Genomic DNA, 16,125 nt, shown 5'->3' with positions numbered 1-16,125 from the left:
GGGGATCTTGAATCAACTAGAGATTGAGCAGACTACTCCTATGACTATGCATTGTGACAATCAAGCAGCTATCCACATTGCCTCCAACTCAGTGTTTCATGAGAGAACAAAGCACATAGAGGTGGATTGTCATAAGGTGAGGCAGATGATTATCTTAGGAGTGATACTGCCATGTTATACAAGAAGTAAAGACCAGCTTGCAGATGTGTTTACTAAGGCAGCGAGATTAAAGACAATGGAGTCCATACTATCAAGGCTTGGACTCATTGTGATCTTACTCCAAGGAGCTGAGCCCCTTAACCATGGAGTCTCCACTCTTTTTCCCTCATCAAGGTTTTATCCCAATGGGTTTTCCTTGGTGAGGTTTTTAATGAGGGAGGTCTTCATGGTTTCCAAGCTTGACTTGTTCTACATGGTCAAGCTTGAGGGGGAGTGTTGAGAAGAGGTGATACATTGATAGAGGAAGAGTATTGGGGCAGATAGTAACTTTGGAGTTTTACCACGGTAACTTCGGTTTGACTGTGGTAACTAAGTTAAAAGCTTAGGAAGTTACTTTGCATCCCTTTGGAGAGTGGATCACGCCCAAGAGGAAGTCTGGATAAGGAAGGAGTAGTTTGGATAAGGTCTGGTCATAGCTGGAAAGGTAAAGCACCTTTACAGCCTGTCCAAGCATGTGAAGCATCTTTACAGCCTATCCCTTGACTTCACATGCTTATGGATTTCGAAATCCTCTTTGTATTATCCTTATCTCTTCATATATAACTTGTATCTGAGACATTAAATTAATTAATGGAGTTTTGAGTCTCTCTCTCTTGTTCTTATTCTCTCTAGAACTCTTAATCTCCTAAACATTATACAAATCACTCAGATTAATTATTAAACACACTACAAACACAAAAGTGTTTACTTAAGTCTATGTTTGAAATCAAAGACTTGGGAGAAATGAAATACTTTCTTGGAATTGAGATTTGTAGATCCAAGGAAGGTTTATTCATGTCCCAAAGGAAGTACACACTTGATCTTTTAAAAGATGCATGTGCTTATGGAGGCAAGACAGCAAGGATGCCCATGGAGGATGGCTACAAAGTACCAAGAGAGGGGGAGATTGAAGACTGCAAGCCATTTCATGATCCTAAACTCTTTAGAAAACTTGTTGGCAAATTGATTTATCTTACCATTACAAGGCCTGATATATGCTTTGCTGTGAATCAGGTGAGTCAACACATGCAGCTTCCCAAGGAACATCATTGGCGCATGGTGGAGAGGCTGTTGATGTATCTCAATGGCTCGCCTGATCAAGGAGTATGGATGGGGTGCAATGAAAGCACTGAAGTGGTGGGCTATTGTGATGCAGATTGGGCAGGAGATAGAGCTGATAGGAGATCAACAACCGGCTATTACACATTCATTGGAGGCAACTTGGTGACTTGGAAGAGTAAGAAACAGAAGGTGGTGTCATGCTCAAGTGCAGAAGCTGAGTATAGAGCTATGCTGAAGCTTACAAACGAGCTAGTTTGGATCAAGGGCATCTTGAAGCATTTGAAGATAGAACAAGCCATTCCAATGACAATGCATTGTGACAACCAAGCCGCCATTCGCATAGCCTCCAACTCGGTGTTCCATGAGAGGACAAAGCACATTGAGGTTGATTGCCACAAGGTGAGGCAGATGATTGTCCTAGGAGTCATCTTACCATGTTATACTAACAGTGAAGATCAGTTGGCTGATGTATTCACCAAGGCTACAAGGCAAAAGACAATGGAGTCCATTCATATCAGATTGGGGCTCATTGATCTTAGGAAGAGAGGTAGCTGATCCCCTTAGTCATGAGATCTTTACTCTTTTTCCCTCATCAAGGTTTTATCCCAATGGGTTTTCCTTGGTGAGGTTTTTAATGAGGAAGATCTCATGGCTGTCCAAGCTTAGGCTTTCACAAAGCTAAGCTTGAGGGGGAGTGTTGAGATGAGCTGAGTATATGGATATGAAGAGATAAGGAGTTGAAGAGAAGAGGAGATGAAGTACTTAGGGAAGTTTGGGAGAGTATGGTACGGCTGGCCGTACAACGCCGTACAAGGCCGTACAAGGCCGTACAAGCCGTACCATCCAAACCTCAACCAAAACTTACCATACCCTATCCAAGTGAGACGGTAACTAAGGAGGAGTGACTTGGGTAGCTTAGGGAGTTGGATCAGACCGTTGAGAGGATAAGGCAAGAGCGTGCCAGGCTGGAACAGGCTGCAAAAGAGCTGAAGCATGTGAGCCATCCTGACCAATCATTCAAACGGCGCCCCTTGACTCCACACGGTTCAATAGTGCCCATTTCCCTTCTTGTAAATTTTGAGTATTCTCTCTATTCTCTCTCTACTTATTCTCTTAATCTCTTTAATCTTACACAAAACAATCTGATTGTTCTTAAACACACTCTAATACACAAAAGTGTATATGGTATCAGAGTGAGCTGCCTAAGGGAAAGAAGGCTGTATCTAGTAGATGGATCTTCACAATCAAGTATCTAGCAAATGGAAAGATTGATTGGAAGACTCTCTCCTTCCTGGTTCATGATCCTGGGATAACCCTATCCCAAGCTTCTCCAACAACACTCTCAGTATTGTTGCCTTATCAGATGGAGCTTGAGACAAATCTTTCAGATTTTCCCACTCCTTTTCTTCATAATAACCTTTTGTTTCAACAAACTTCACTTCTCTAGATACCATCACCCTCCTTGCTTCAGGATCATAGCACTTGTACCCCTTCTGAGTGATAGAGTAACCAATAAACATAGCCTTAGTACTCTTTGCCTCCAGCTTGTTTCTCTGCTCTCCTGGAACCATGACATAGCACACACACCCAAAGACACGTAGGTGATCAATGACAGGTTTGCTCTTGTTCAACACTTCAAATGGAGACAGATTCTTCAATATCTTGGTTGGAACCCGGTTGATGAGATAGCAAGAAGTCTGCACAGCATCACTCCAAAAACGTTTTGGTACATTTGCATGAAACATCATCGATCTAGCACCCTCCATCAAGTGCCTGTTCTTCCTCTCAGCTACACCATTCTGCTGTGGTGTATAAGGGCAGCTACTCTGATGCACAATCCCATGCTTGGCTAGATGACTCTTGAAGGCATTGCTGATGTATTCACCTCCATTATCTGATCTCAGTACCTTCACAGTAGCATTGTATTGATTAGATACATATGCTTGGAAGTTCATAAATTCTTCTAGCACCCTATCTTTAGATGGAAGCAATGTAAGCCAAGTATACTTAGACTTCTCGTCAATGAATGTCACAAAGTACTTCTGGCTATCTCTAGACAAACAAGGAGCCGTCCACACATCTGAATGAACTAGATCAAAGCAATGCTCATAAGTAGTTTCTGATGTTGGAAAAACAGTCCTACAATGCTTTCCTAATATGCATGCTTCACACTCCAAGTGATTAAATGACATATTAGGAATTATCAATTCAATAGCACGAGCATGAGGATGTCCCAATCTAGCATGTCAAGTAATACTATCAATCTTCTCATAAGTACTACTCAAACACATAGAATCAAAGGGTTTAGAGATCTTAGCCAATTGGAGCTGGTATAGATTATTCTTGCTGTCTCCTCTCCCAATGACCCTTCCAGTCTTCAAATCTTGGAACTCAACATCATCTAGCCTGAATACTACTTGACAGCCAAGATCAATCGTGGCTTTCCTCACAGATAGTAGATTTGAAGCAAACTGTGGCATGTAGAAGGCATCTGAGTCTTTATCAAATAGCTTGAGCTTTCCAACTCCTTCTATTGGAATCCTATCACCATTAGCTATCATCACACCCCCAGTGGCTTTCTTTACATCACTCATTAAGCTTCTGTCACTAATCATGTGATGACTTGCTCCAGAATCAACAATGATGGGTTTGTTGGATGTGGATGCTTTGGCAGGAGCACCTTGTCTCCGGGTTGTAGCCAAAGCATACACATACTTGACAAACTCATCCCATTCCTCCTTTGTGACACGCTCATCCGCTCCTTTGGTCTCTAGCTTCCTCATAAACCCACTGCTCTCTATAGATTCTCCCATGTAAGCTGAGTAGAAACACTCTCCTACTTGCATACTCTCATTGATATCCTTCCTCCATAATCTGCTTATCATAACCCACATCTTAGAAAGCTTTCTCAACTTTCCCTTCTTGCAGCTTGTACCTCTCTTCCATCTACTTGGCTTCTTGTTTATCTCCCACACATCACAAATGTGTTCAACCAGCTCACATATCTCTCCCATAAGAAAGCTAAAGATCACATCTTGCTTCCTCCTTCCTGTATGAGTTTTCACCATACCCAACTCTGATTCTACTTCTCTCAGCCTCCCCACAAGCTGATACAACTCGTCCTTCCCTTGTCTTAGACTATAGATCACGCTCTTGGCTTCATGAACCTCCAACCTTGCTGTCTGACCTTCTTCAGCAGCTACCTCCTTTAAAGGTTCTACCTTTACTTGAATCTCCTTCAAACTTGCTGTCTGATCTTTCTCAGCAGCTCTCACCTTTAAAGGCTCTTCCTTTACATGATTACTCCAAATCCCACAGCTTTCCAAAGCTGTCTCTACCCAACCTGACCAGATCCACTCGTTTTCTCTCCCTTTCTTCACTTGATAACTTGATCTTGTCTTCATCTTTCTGCTCACGTTTGACTCCATCAGATGTCCTCAATAAAACCCAGCAAATGAAGAACAGAGCTCAAAACATTCCCTTGTTTTACTAGATGCTCAAGACCAGGAGGAGGAAGCATGTATACCTCATCTTATAGCTCACCTTGTAAGAAAGCATTCTTCACATCCATCTGCCACAAATCCCACTCCAAGTTTGTTGCAATGGACAACACAATCCGAACTGTGTGCAGCTTAGCTACTGGTGCAAAGGTATCAATGTAATCTTCTCCATAGGTCTGTGTAAATCCTCTTCATAATAACCTTTTGTTTCAACAAACTTCACTTCTCTGATACCATATACACTTTTGTGTATTAGAGTGTGTTTAAGAACAATCAGATTGTTTTGTGTAAGATTAAAGAGATTAAGAGAATAAGTAGAGAGAGAATAGAGAGAATACTCAAAACTCCATTAATTATTAAAGATGAGGTTTACAACATATTTATATGAGTGAGACAATCCATTTTCGAAATGTATCTGATAGGGTAGAGATTCAGAGCATGTGTAGTCAAAGAGAGCCTTCCAAAAGCAGCCAATGGGAGTCTTCACATGCTTGATCCCTTTGGCATCTTTTACTAGATGCTGTCTACATTACAGCCTGTCTCCAGCCTCTCTAGTTGTGAGGAAACCTTATCCAGACTGCTCCTTCCTTATCCAGAAGCTCCTTGGTCGTGGCTAACTCTCCAAGGTGAAGCAAGGTAAGTTTCCAAGCTCTTACTTAGTTACCACAGTAAAACAAAGTTACTGTGGTAAAACTCCAAAGTTACTGTATGTCTCAATCCTCTTTCTCTATCAATGTATTCACTCTTTATTACCTCATCTCAACAGTAAACCCTTGTGTCTCTCTTATAAATATGTAACCTCACTCATTAATAAGATCAAGCAAGTTTGAGTCTTTCTCTTAGTCTTTAATCTCAATGGTTACATATTAGACTCATAATCTCATTTCATACTCTAATCTTCTCCAAATCGATTCTATTCTTCTCTAAACACTCAGATTACTCTAAACAACACAAAAAGTGTTATTCCCAAACTGGGAAACTGGAATCACCTGATTTGAAAGTGGGATAACTTCTTCATGCCAACTCCTATGAGATTTATTCAACTTCCTGGTGATTCTATACCACTTTATGTATCCAAATCAAGCTTCTTACAAAGAGATTCATCCTGCTTTGATTAGAACGACGAAGAAGCTGTGCTATTCCCAAACTGGGAAACTGGAATCACCTGATTTGAAAGTGGGATAACTTCTTCATGCCAACTCATATGAGATTTATTCAACTTCCTGGTGATTCTCCACCACTTTATGTATCCAAATCAAGCTTCTCACAAAGTGATTCATTCTGGTTTGATTGGAACGACGAAGAAGCTGTGCTATTCCCAAACTGGGAAACTGGAATCACCTGATTTGAAAGTGGGATAACTTCTTCATGCCAACTCCTATGAGATTTATTCAACTTCCTGGTGATTCTCCACCACTTTATGTATCCAAATCAAGCTTCTCACAAAGTGATTCATCCTGGTTTGGTTAGAACGACGAAGAAGCTGTGCTATTACCAAACTGGGAAACTGGAATCACCTGATTTGAAAGTGGGATAACTTCTTCATCCCAACTCCTATGAGATTTATTCAACTTCCTTGTGATTCTCCACCACTTTATGTATCCAAATCAAGCTTCTTACAAAATGATTCATCCTGGTTTGATTGGAACGACGAAGAAGCTGTGCTATTCCCAAACTGGGAAACTGGAATCACCTGATTTGAAAGTGGGATAACTTGTTCATGCCAACTCCTATGAGATTTATTCAACTTCCTGGTGATTCTCCACCACTTTATGTAACCAAATCAAGCTTCTTACAAAGTTATTCATCCTGGTTTGATTAGAACGACGAAGAAGCTGTGCTATTCCCAAACTGGGAAACTGGAATCACCTGATTTGAAAGTGGGATAACTTCTTCATGCCAACTCCTATGAGATTTATTCAACTTCCTGGTGATTCTCCACCACTTTATGTATCCAAATCAAGCTTCTTACAAAGTTATTCATCCTGGTTTGATTAGAACGACGAAGAAGTTGTGCTATTCCCAAACTGGGAAACTGGAATCACCTGATTAGAAAGTGGGATAACTTCTTCATGCCAACTCCTATGAGATTTATTCAACTTCCTGGTGATTCTCCACCACTTTATGTATCCAAATCAAGCTTCTTACAAAGTGATTCATCCTGGTTTGATTAGAACGACGAAGAAGCGGTGCTATTCCCAAACTGGGAAACTAGAATCACCTGATTTGAAAGTGGGATAACTTCTTCATGCCAACTCCTATGAGATTTATTCAACATCCTGGTGATTCTCCACCACTTTATGTATCCAAATCAAGCTTCCTACAAAGTGATTCATCCTGGTTTGATTAGAACGACGAAGAAGCTTTGCTATTCCCAAACTGGGAAACTGGAATCACCTGATTTGAAAGTGGGATAACTTCTTCATGCCAACTCCTATGAGATTTATTCAACTTCCTGTTGATTCTCCACCACTTTATGTATTCAAATATAGCTTCTCACAAAGTGATTCATCCTGGTTTGATTGGAACGACGAAAAAGCTGTCATATTCCCAAACTGGAAAACTGGAATCACCTTATTTGAAAGTGGGATAACGTCTTCATCCCCACTCCTACGAGATTTATTCAACTTCCTGGTGATTCTACACCACTTTAAGCATCCAAATCAAGCTTCTCACCAAGTGATTCTTCCTGGTTTGATTGGAACGAAGAACAAGCTGTCCTATTCCCAAATTGGGAAACTGGAATAACCTGATTTGAAAGTGGGATAACTTCTTCATGCCAACTCCTATGAGATTTATTCAACTTCCTGGTGATTCTCCTCCACTTTATGTATCCAAATCAAGCTTCTCAAAAAGTGATTCATCCTGGTTTGATTAGAACGACGAAGAAGCTTTGCTATTCCCAAACTGGGAAACTGGAATCACCTGATTTGAAAGTGGGATAACTTCTTCATGCCAACTCCTATGAGATTTATTCAACTTCCTGGTGATTCTCCACCACTTTATGTATCCAAATCAAGCTTCTCACAAAGTGATTCATCCTGGCTTGATTGGAACGACGCAGAAGCTGTGCTATTCCCAAACTGGGAAACTGGAATCACCTGATTTGAAAGTGGGATAACTTCTTCATGCCAACTCCTATGAGATTTATTCAACTTCCTGGTGATTCTCGACCACTTTATGTATCCAAATCAAGCTTCTTACAAAGTGATTCATCCTGGTTTGGTTAGAACGACGAAGAAGCTGTGCTATTCCCAAACTGGAAAACTGGAATCACCTGATTTGAAAGTGGGATAACTTCTTCATGCCAACTCCTAATGTGAGTTTTTATAGAGTACTACTCTGGTTGTGTGTGTGAATGTGTATAAGCTCCAATTGAGCAAGATGAGAGCTTTTAATGGTGATTTAAGAATAGAGATTGATAAGAGTGTTTTTGAGTGTATAAGAGACTTAGAAACATATATTAAGAGACTGAGAGACTAAGAGACTGAGAGATTAAGACTAGAGAATAGATTTGTGTTTCTGGTTTTCAAAACCCTTTCATTGATGAAGGAGGAGGGGAAATCCCCCTCTCTCTCTTAGAGAGATACAATTTCGTCCATCATGCTTATTTATATGCTTACACAGGTTTACACAATCAGAAACCTATATCTAATGGCTGATAATAACTTAAGAGGAATGGATGGTGTAGATGAGCTGGCCTTGTTACAATCTGAGTAGTTGATGCTGATTGGTTAAGAGGAGATGGAGCCTGATTGGTTTAATTCAAAATAAGGAAGGCTGGGCTGTGATTGGCTCTCCTTAGGCTCCTCCTAATCTGTCCACAGATCAGTCCAGGTTCATGGTCGTGGCTCCCCTTGTCTTTACAGCCAAGGCCAGCCTGTCCCATGACCAAACTAGCCAATCACACTCCAATGGCATCTTCTTGATTCTCCTTTGATGCCATCTGATCAGAACCTTATACACAATACTGGGACCACTTTTATAACTCTCAAACCTTGCCCAGACATTGCACAAGCTTTACCGGGACGTCAGGTTCGCCCTATTTTTGCACCAACTCCAAAACTTCTCAAATGGCCGAGTTATGCAAATCTGGGTCGCCCTGGTCTGTACAGATCTGTACTGTCCGTACATGTTCGTACTGCCTCTCCCTATCTTTGCACACTCGTCCATTTGCTCCCAAATACACTTCTAAGTCTCTCCTAAACTTGGCCCTAACATTGCACATCCATCATGACACTTCTGGACACCTTGCCCTATCTTTTGCACAAGCCCCAACTCAACTCAACACCTTTAGTTTCTCCATTTCTTCTCTTCAAGTTAACACTCCCCCTCAAGCTTGACTTTAGTTGATCCTAAGTCAAGCTTGGAACCTTGAAGAACTTCCTCATTAAAAACCTCACCAAGGAAAACCCTTTGGGACAAAACCTTGATGAGGGAAAAAAAGTAAAGTCTCCAAGGCCTAGGGATTGGCCAGTGAGTCTTTGTGCCTTACCAACAATGTAAGGGACACAAAGACTCTGGATCATGGCCCTCATGTGATGCAAGATAGAACCCACTCCTCTTGCTCATCATCAACACTTCTTGTACTCTTCTTCAGACAGATCTTGGTCTCTCCCCCTTTCTCACAACCTTATTGTTGTGATCAAGTGCTCGGACTACCAGATCTTCCTTGAAGAATACAAGCTGAGTCTTGGCTGCTTCTTCTTCATGAGTAACTACCATGTTACTGAAACCTTCATGACAAGATGCTTCAGACTGTAGTACCAATCACCTCACTCTAGAGGCCGCATTGGTGATTGCTTCTTCATCCTTCATTATGCTTCATAACTGATCTGCTCCTCTTCTTGAATAACCACCAAAGACTCTAGGATCATAGAAGCTTTCTCAAAACTCCCCCTCAAGCTTGACCATGTAGAACAATTCAAGTTTGGAAGGATAGCTTCTTGATCCGCCCAATCACACCATTGCAACACCTTCTGAACTCGCCATCTTCATGGAGTGCGTGTGGAAGCTTCAGCTACCTCTTCAGCCACCTCACACTAGAAGCCGCACTGATAGAGTCTTCATCTTCTCACAGCAAAGAGTGCTCTGAACACTCTCTTGCCTAGACACACCACTGCCTAGACCCGGATGGCTCCTTCTTCTTCAGTTGCTTGCAACGGACCTTCTGAACCGGCTGATAGCTCACTAAACTCCCCTCCTCAAGCTTGGATTGGGTATAAGTCCAAGCTTGCAAGTGAGCTTCAGTGAGACTTCACACCAGTGGCGCATCTATAATCTTTAGAGATCCTTAGAGTGATTAGAATAAAAGTGAGAGTTTAAGTAGAGATTAGAAGAGATTGTGAACGTTTAAGAGACTTAAGAACCGATTAGTGTCTAAGAGAGAATCATTGTGACTTAAGAGATTAGAGAGACTCAGAACTGCTTAATCTTATTGCTGAGTGAGGTTACATATTTATAAGAGAGACATAAGGGTTTACAAGAGAAGAAAGGAGCACTATTGAAGCATGTGGAGTCAATGGTCGCTTTTGAATGAACGGATGAGAAGCCTTACATGCTTTGGCACTTTCCAGCCTGTCACAGCCTGTCTTGCTCTTCCCTTATCCACTCAACGGTCTGATCCTCTCCACTAAGCCCTCAAGGTAACATCTGCTTGTTACCGTGTCACTTGGTCGAGGTTAGGTAACCTTTGGTCGAGACCTTAGGTACGGACGGTACGGCCATGTACGGCCTTGTACGGACGTCCGTACCATATTTGCCCAAAGTCTTTTCACTCTCTTCCTCCTCTTCTCTTCCACTTCTTATCTCTTCATGTTCATATCTTCAACTCATCTCAACACTCCCCCTCAAGCTTAGCTTTGTGAAAGTCTAAGCTTGGACAGCCATGAGATCTTCCTCATTAAAAACCTCACTAAGGAAAACCCATTGGGACAAAACCTTAATGAGGGAAAAAGAGTAAAGATCTCATGACTAAGAGGATCAGCTGCTTCTCTTCCCAAGATCAATGAGGCCCAATCTAATATGAATGGACTCCATTGCCTTTTGCCTTGCAGCCTTGGTGAATACATCAGCCAACTGATCTTCACTCCTAGTATAACATGGCAAGATGACTCCTAGAACAATCATCTGCCTCACCTTGTGGCAATCAACCTCAATGTGCTTTGTCCTCTCATGGAACACCGAGTTGGAGGCTATGTGAATGGCGGCCTGGTTGTCACAATGCATTGTCATTGGAGTGTCTTGTTTTATCTCCAAGTGCTTCAAGATGCCCTTGATCCAAACTAGCTCGTTTGTAAGCTTCAGCATAGCTCTATACTCAGCTTCTGCACTTGAGCATGACACCACCTTCTGTTTCTTACTCTTCCAAGTCACCAAGTTGCCTCCAATGAATGTGAAATAGCCGGTTGTTGATCTCCTGTCAGCTCTATCACCTGCCCAATCTGCATCACAATAGCCCACCACTTCTGTGCTTCCATTGCACCCCATCCATACTCCTTGATCCGGCGAGCCATTCAGATACATTAGCAGCCTCTCCACCATATGCCAATGATGTTCCTTGGGAAGCTGCATGTGTTGACTCACCTGATTCACAGCAAAGCATATATCAGGTCTTGTGATGGTAAGATAAATCAATTTGCCAAAAAGTTTTCTATAGAGTTTAGGATCATGAAATGGCTTGCTGTCTTCAATCTCCCCATCTCTTGGTACTTTGTAGCCATCCTCCATTGGCATCCTTGCTGTCTTGCCTCCATAAGCACCTGCACTTTCTTTGGGACATGAATAACCCTTCCTTGGATCTACAAATCTCAATTCCAAGAAAGTATTTCATTTCTCCCAAATCTTTGATTTCAAACATGGATTTAAGAAACTCCTTGGTTGCTTTGATACCTTCCTTATCACTCCCTGTGATAATGATATCATCCACATACACAAGGAGAGCAACCATACCTGAGGGTGTAGTGAGGGTGAAGAGTGTGTGATCCAACTCTGACTTCTTGAAGCCACGTCCATTCAAGGTTGTGCTCAACTTGTTGTACCACGCTCTTGGTGATTGCTTCAAGCCATAGATAACCTTCTTTAACCTCAGTACATTCCCTTTTTTCACTAGATGTTCTAGACCTGGTGGAGGATACATGTAGACTTCATCCTCAAGCTCTCCTTGTAAGAATGCATTCTTTACATCCATTTGCCACAATCCCCATCCAAGATTAACTGCCAAGCTTAGAACAATCCTAATGGTGTGTAGCTTAGCTACAGGAGCAAATGTCTCAATATAATCCTCCCCATATGTCTGAGTGAACCCTCTTGCCACTAATCTAGTCTTCTTCCTCTCAATATGCCCATCAGCCTTGTATTTGATTGTGAAGATCCATCTACTAGACACTGCCTTCTTCCCTCTTGGTAGTTCACTCTCATACCATGTATCATTCATTATCATAGCTCCTGCCTCAGCTCCTACTGATTCCTTCCATTCCATATCCTTCATTGCCTCTTCATAGTCTCTTGGGATGTGATTCTCATCCAAGTTTGCCATGAAAGCGCAATGTACTTCTGGATATTGAGCAAAGGAGCACACGGCTTGAGAAGGATGCTCCACAGCTTGGGCATTGTAGTACACTCTCGTGTTTACCCAGCTAGAAGGATCCTTCCTTGTCCTTGTACTCCTTCTTAGTGGCTGCACAACCGGTTCTTCTTCCTGTTGTTCTTCTACCACTTCATCTTGAGAAGGTGAAGGTGTTTGTATCACACCATGATCATGCCTATGACCATCAGAGCCTATGCTCTCTTCTCCTTCATTCTCTACTTCTCCTTCATCTTGGTTAGCCTCTTGCATAGGCTCCTCATGCTCCTCTCCTCCCTCATGATCAAGGTGGGATGGTGAACCAACTTCAGGAGGTTTAGTTGTGTGATCTCTCGGATCCTGGGATGTATTGATTCCAAGACCTTCAAGAATGATCCGCAAGGTGGTGGCCTTGTCTGATGTTAAGTCCTTCAGGTCTTCTTGATTCTTTTCTTCATAGTATCCCCTATCTTCCAAGAACTTCACATCTCTAGAAACAAGTACTCTCCTTGCTATAGGATCATAGCATTTGTATCCTTTCTGTGTAGCTGAGTATCCTATGAACATAGCCTTAGTACTTCTTGCTTCTAGCTTGTTGCGCATCTCTCCTGGTTTGAGCACAAAGCATAGACATCCAAAGACCTTCAAGTAATCAAGAACTAGCTTGTACTTGTTCAGAACTTCAAATGGAGCCTTCTCATTCAGAATCTTGGTTGGAGTTCTGTTTATCAAGTAACAAGCAGTGGCAACCGCATCACTCCAAAATCTTTTTGGAACATTACTCTGAAACATAAGTGACCTTGCCACTTCCATGAGGTGCCTATTCTTCCTCTCAGCCACGCCATTTTGCTGTGGAGTATACGGACAGCTTGTCTGATGTAGGATCCCATGTTGTGATAAGTGTTGCTTGAATGCGTGGCGTGTGTACTCTCCTCCATTGTCTGATCTCAAAATTTTAATCTTAGCATGATAATGGTTAGTCACATAAGTTTGAAAGTTCCTAAATGCCTCAAGCACCCTATCTTTGGTCTAAATTAAGGTTAACCAGGTGTATTTAGATTTTTCATCAATGAATGTGACAAAATACTTATAACTATCTCTAGATAAGCAAGGGGCAGTCCACACATCTGAGTGAATTAGATCAAAGCAATTATCATAAACGGTAGTAGACTTTTGAAACACAGTTCTACAATGCTTGCCTAAAATGCAAGCTTCACAATCTTTGTTCTCAAATACAACACCTGGTACCATTAAGTTCAATGCTTTAACATGAGGGTGTCCTACTCTAGCATGCCACAATGCATTTTTATTCAACAAAGAAGCAGAAGTAAACGAGCAACTATAATCAGGAACATAAGTGAGTTCTTCAAGCATATAGAGATCTCCCTTAGTCACCCCTTTCCCAATCAATCTGCTGCTCTCAATATCCTGAAACTTCACATCATTAGGACTAAAGATAACATTGCATTGTAGATCATTAGTACATTTCTTAACAGATAATAGGTTTGATGTGAATTCAGGCATGTAAAAAGCTCTAGATTCTTTGTTAAACAACTTAAGCTTTCCTATTCCCTTAATAGGTATCTTATCTCCATTTGCTATCATCACATGTCCATGAGTAGGTTCTATATCCTTAATCAAGTTCTCATCACTTATCATATGATGTGATGCACCAGAATCAACAATCAATTGTTTATATACTCTTTTAGCATTATGACATAGATTACTAAGTGATGGATGTGTCCTATCAGTTCTAGCAAGGTGTGCATTTCTATACTCATTCCTAGCTTCTAACCGTTCTACTAGTTCTCTAATCAAGTGATCATCCTTATATGCAATCATGGATGCTCCAAAGGAATAACCATACGTGTTACCGTTTTCCTTTAGCATTTTGAAGAGAGCATCAAGGTCTGATCTCTTGATGTAGTCATCATTGCTGCGTGAGCTTGAGGCGCCTGTGTAAGCCACCAGAGACTTCCCATTCCCGTCATTGCCTCCATGTCCATCCACTTCACTCGTTTTGATGGTGCCAGCTCCGCTTGACCCTTCAGTCACATTTGCCCTTCCCTCACGCTCCTTCATGAACTTGGCAGGCTTGAGGTGTGGGTGTAGTATCCAGCATTGGCTCTTCTTATGACCATGCTTCTTGCAATGATCACAGTTGCCATTGAACTTCCTGTCCTCATACTTCCCGGGAGATGCCTTGTTTGCTTGTGGAGCTTCGGTTGAATCCTCATGAGCTGCTTGATTGGCAAGAGAGAGCTCCCCCTTTCCTCCAAACAACCCCATAGACCCCTGCTCCCTTTGGATTTGCGCACACACATCCTCAAGGTCCGGAAGCTTGCCTGCCCTCAACATGTGCTGGATGAGTTGAGTGTAGGCAGGGTTCAGCGTGAGGAGAAGCCCAAACACCTTATCTTGCTCGCGCCTCTCATTCAACTGATCAGGATCAGTTGTGCTCGGCCTCAGCATCTCCAGCTCTGACCATAAGGACCTGAACCTCCCCAAGTGCTTAGTGAACTCCATATCCTCTTGCACTAGACGGTTGATAGCTTGCTTTACTTCAAACACACGGCTGAGGTTGGAAGTGTTACCATACACCTTCTTCAGTGTGTCCCACAGCTCTTTGGCTGATTCACAGTAGCTGTAGGCATCTAAGATAGCTGGATCCAAGGATGCGTGTAGAACCGTCATCACCAGCATGTCTTCTTGTTGCCATTTCTCTACAGCCGCTTCAATGGAGACCTCTTGTTGATCTCCTCCCTGAGTAATGAGTTTTGGAGCCTCCCCTGTTGTGATGTGCCCCCACAAACCCTTACTTCCCACAGCAGTCTTCACCATCCGAGACCACACAAGGTAGTTGCTACCTTTGAAAGTAACCGCTACCTTCATCCTCCTGTTCATCCCATGTTCCATCTTTACTCAGCTTGACTTGAACAGCTTGAATCTGATGAAATCTTGAGTCTTGAATCACGTACACACACCGAACGTAGTACAGCTTCAACTAGAACGTATCAAAGCTTCAACACCTTCAAAGCTACTCGCGTGTAGCTTTAAAAAGCCTTCAGTTTGTAACTCTCTAAAGATCAACCCCAGATCCTAATGAACCTGGCTCTGATACCATATAATCTTTAGAGATCCTTAGAGTGATTAGAATAAAAGTGAGAGTTTAAGTAGAGATTAGAAGAGATTGTGAACGTTTAAGAGACTTAAGAACCGATTAGTGTCTAAGAGAGAATCATTGTGACTTAAGAGATTAAAGAGACTCAGAACTGCTTAATCTTATTGCTGAGTGAGGTTACATATTTATAAGAGAGACATAAGGGTTTACAAGAGAAGAAAGGAGCACTATTGAAGCATGTGGAGTCAATGGTCGCTTTTGAATGAACGGATGAGAAGCCTTACATGCTTTGGCTCTTTCCAGCCTGTCACAGCCTGTCTTGCTCTTCCCTTATCCACTCAACGGTCTGATCCTCTCCACTAAGCCCTCAAGGTAACATCTGCTTGTTACCGTGTCACTTGGTCGAGGTTAGGTAACCTTTGGTCGAGACCTTAGGTACGGACGGTACGGCCATGTACGGCCTTGTACGGCCTTGTACGGCCTTGTACGGACGTCCGTACCATATTTGCCCAAAGTCTTTTCACTCTCTTCCTCCTCTTCTCTTCCACTTCTTATCTCTTCATGTTCATATCTTCAACTCATCTCAACAGCATCACCACTTCTTTCTCAACTCTCCATTGCACACACAATGGGCAAAAGTCTCCTACTTTCAACTCGGATGGATGGGAACCAAGAACACC

Source organism: Brassica napus, chromosome C2, assembly GCF_020379485.1.
Source record: "Brassica napus cultivar Da-Ae chromosome C2, Da-Ae, whole genome shotgun sequence".
Taxonomy (NCBI): Eukaryota; Viridiplantae; Streptophyta; class Magnoliopsida; order Brassicales; family Brassicaceae; genus Brassica; species Brassica napus.
Note: the sequence above shows the minus strand (reverse complement) of the source record.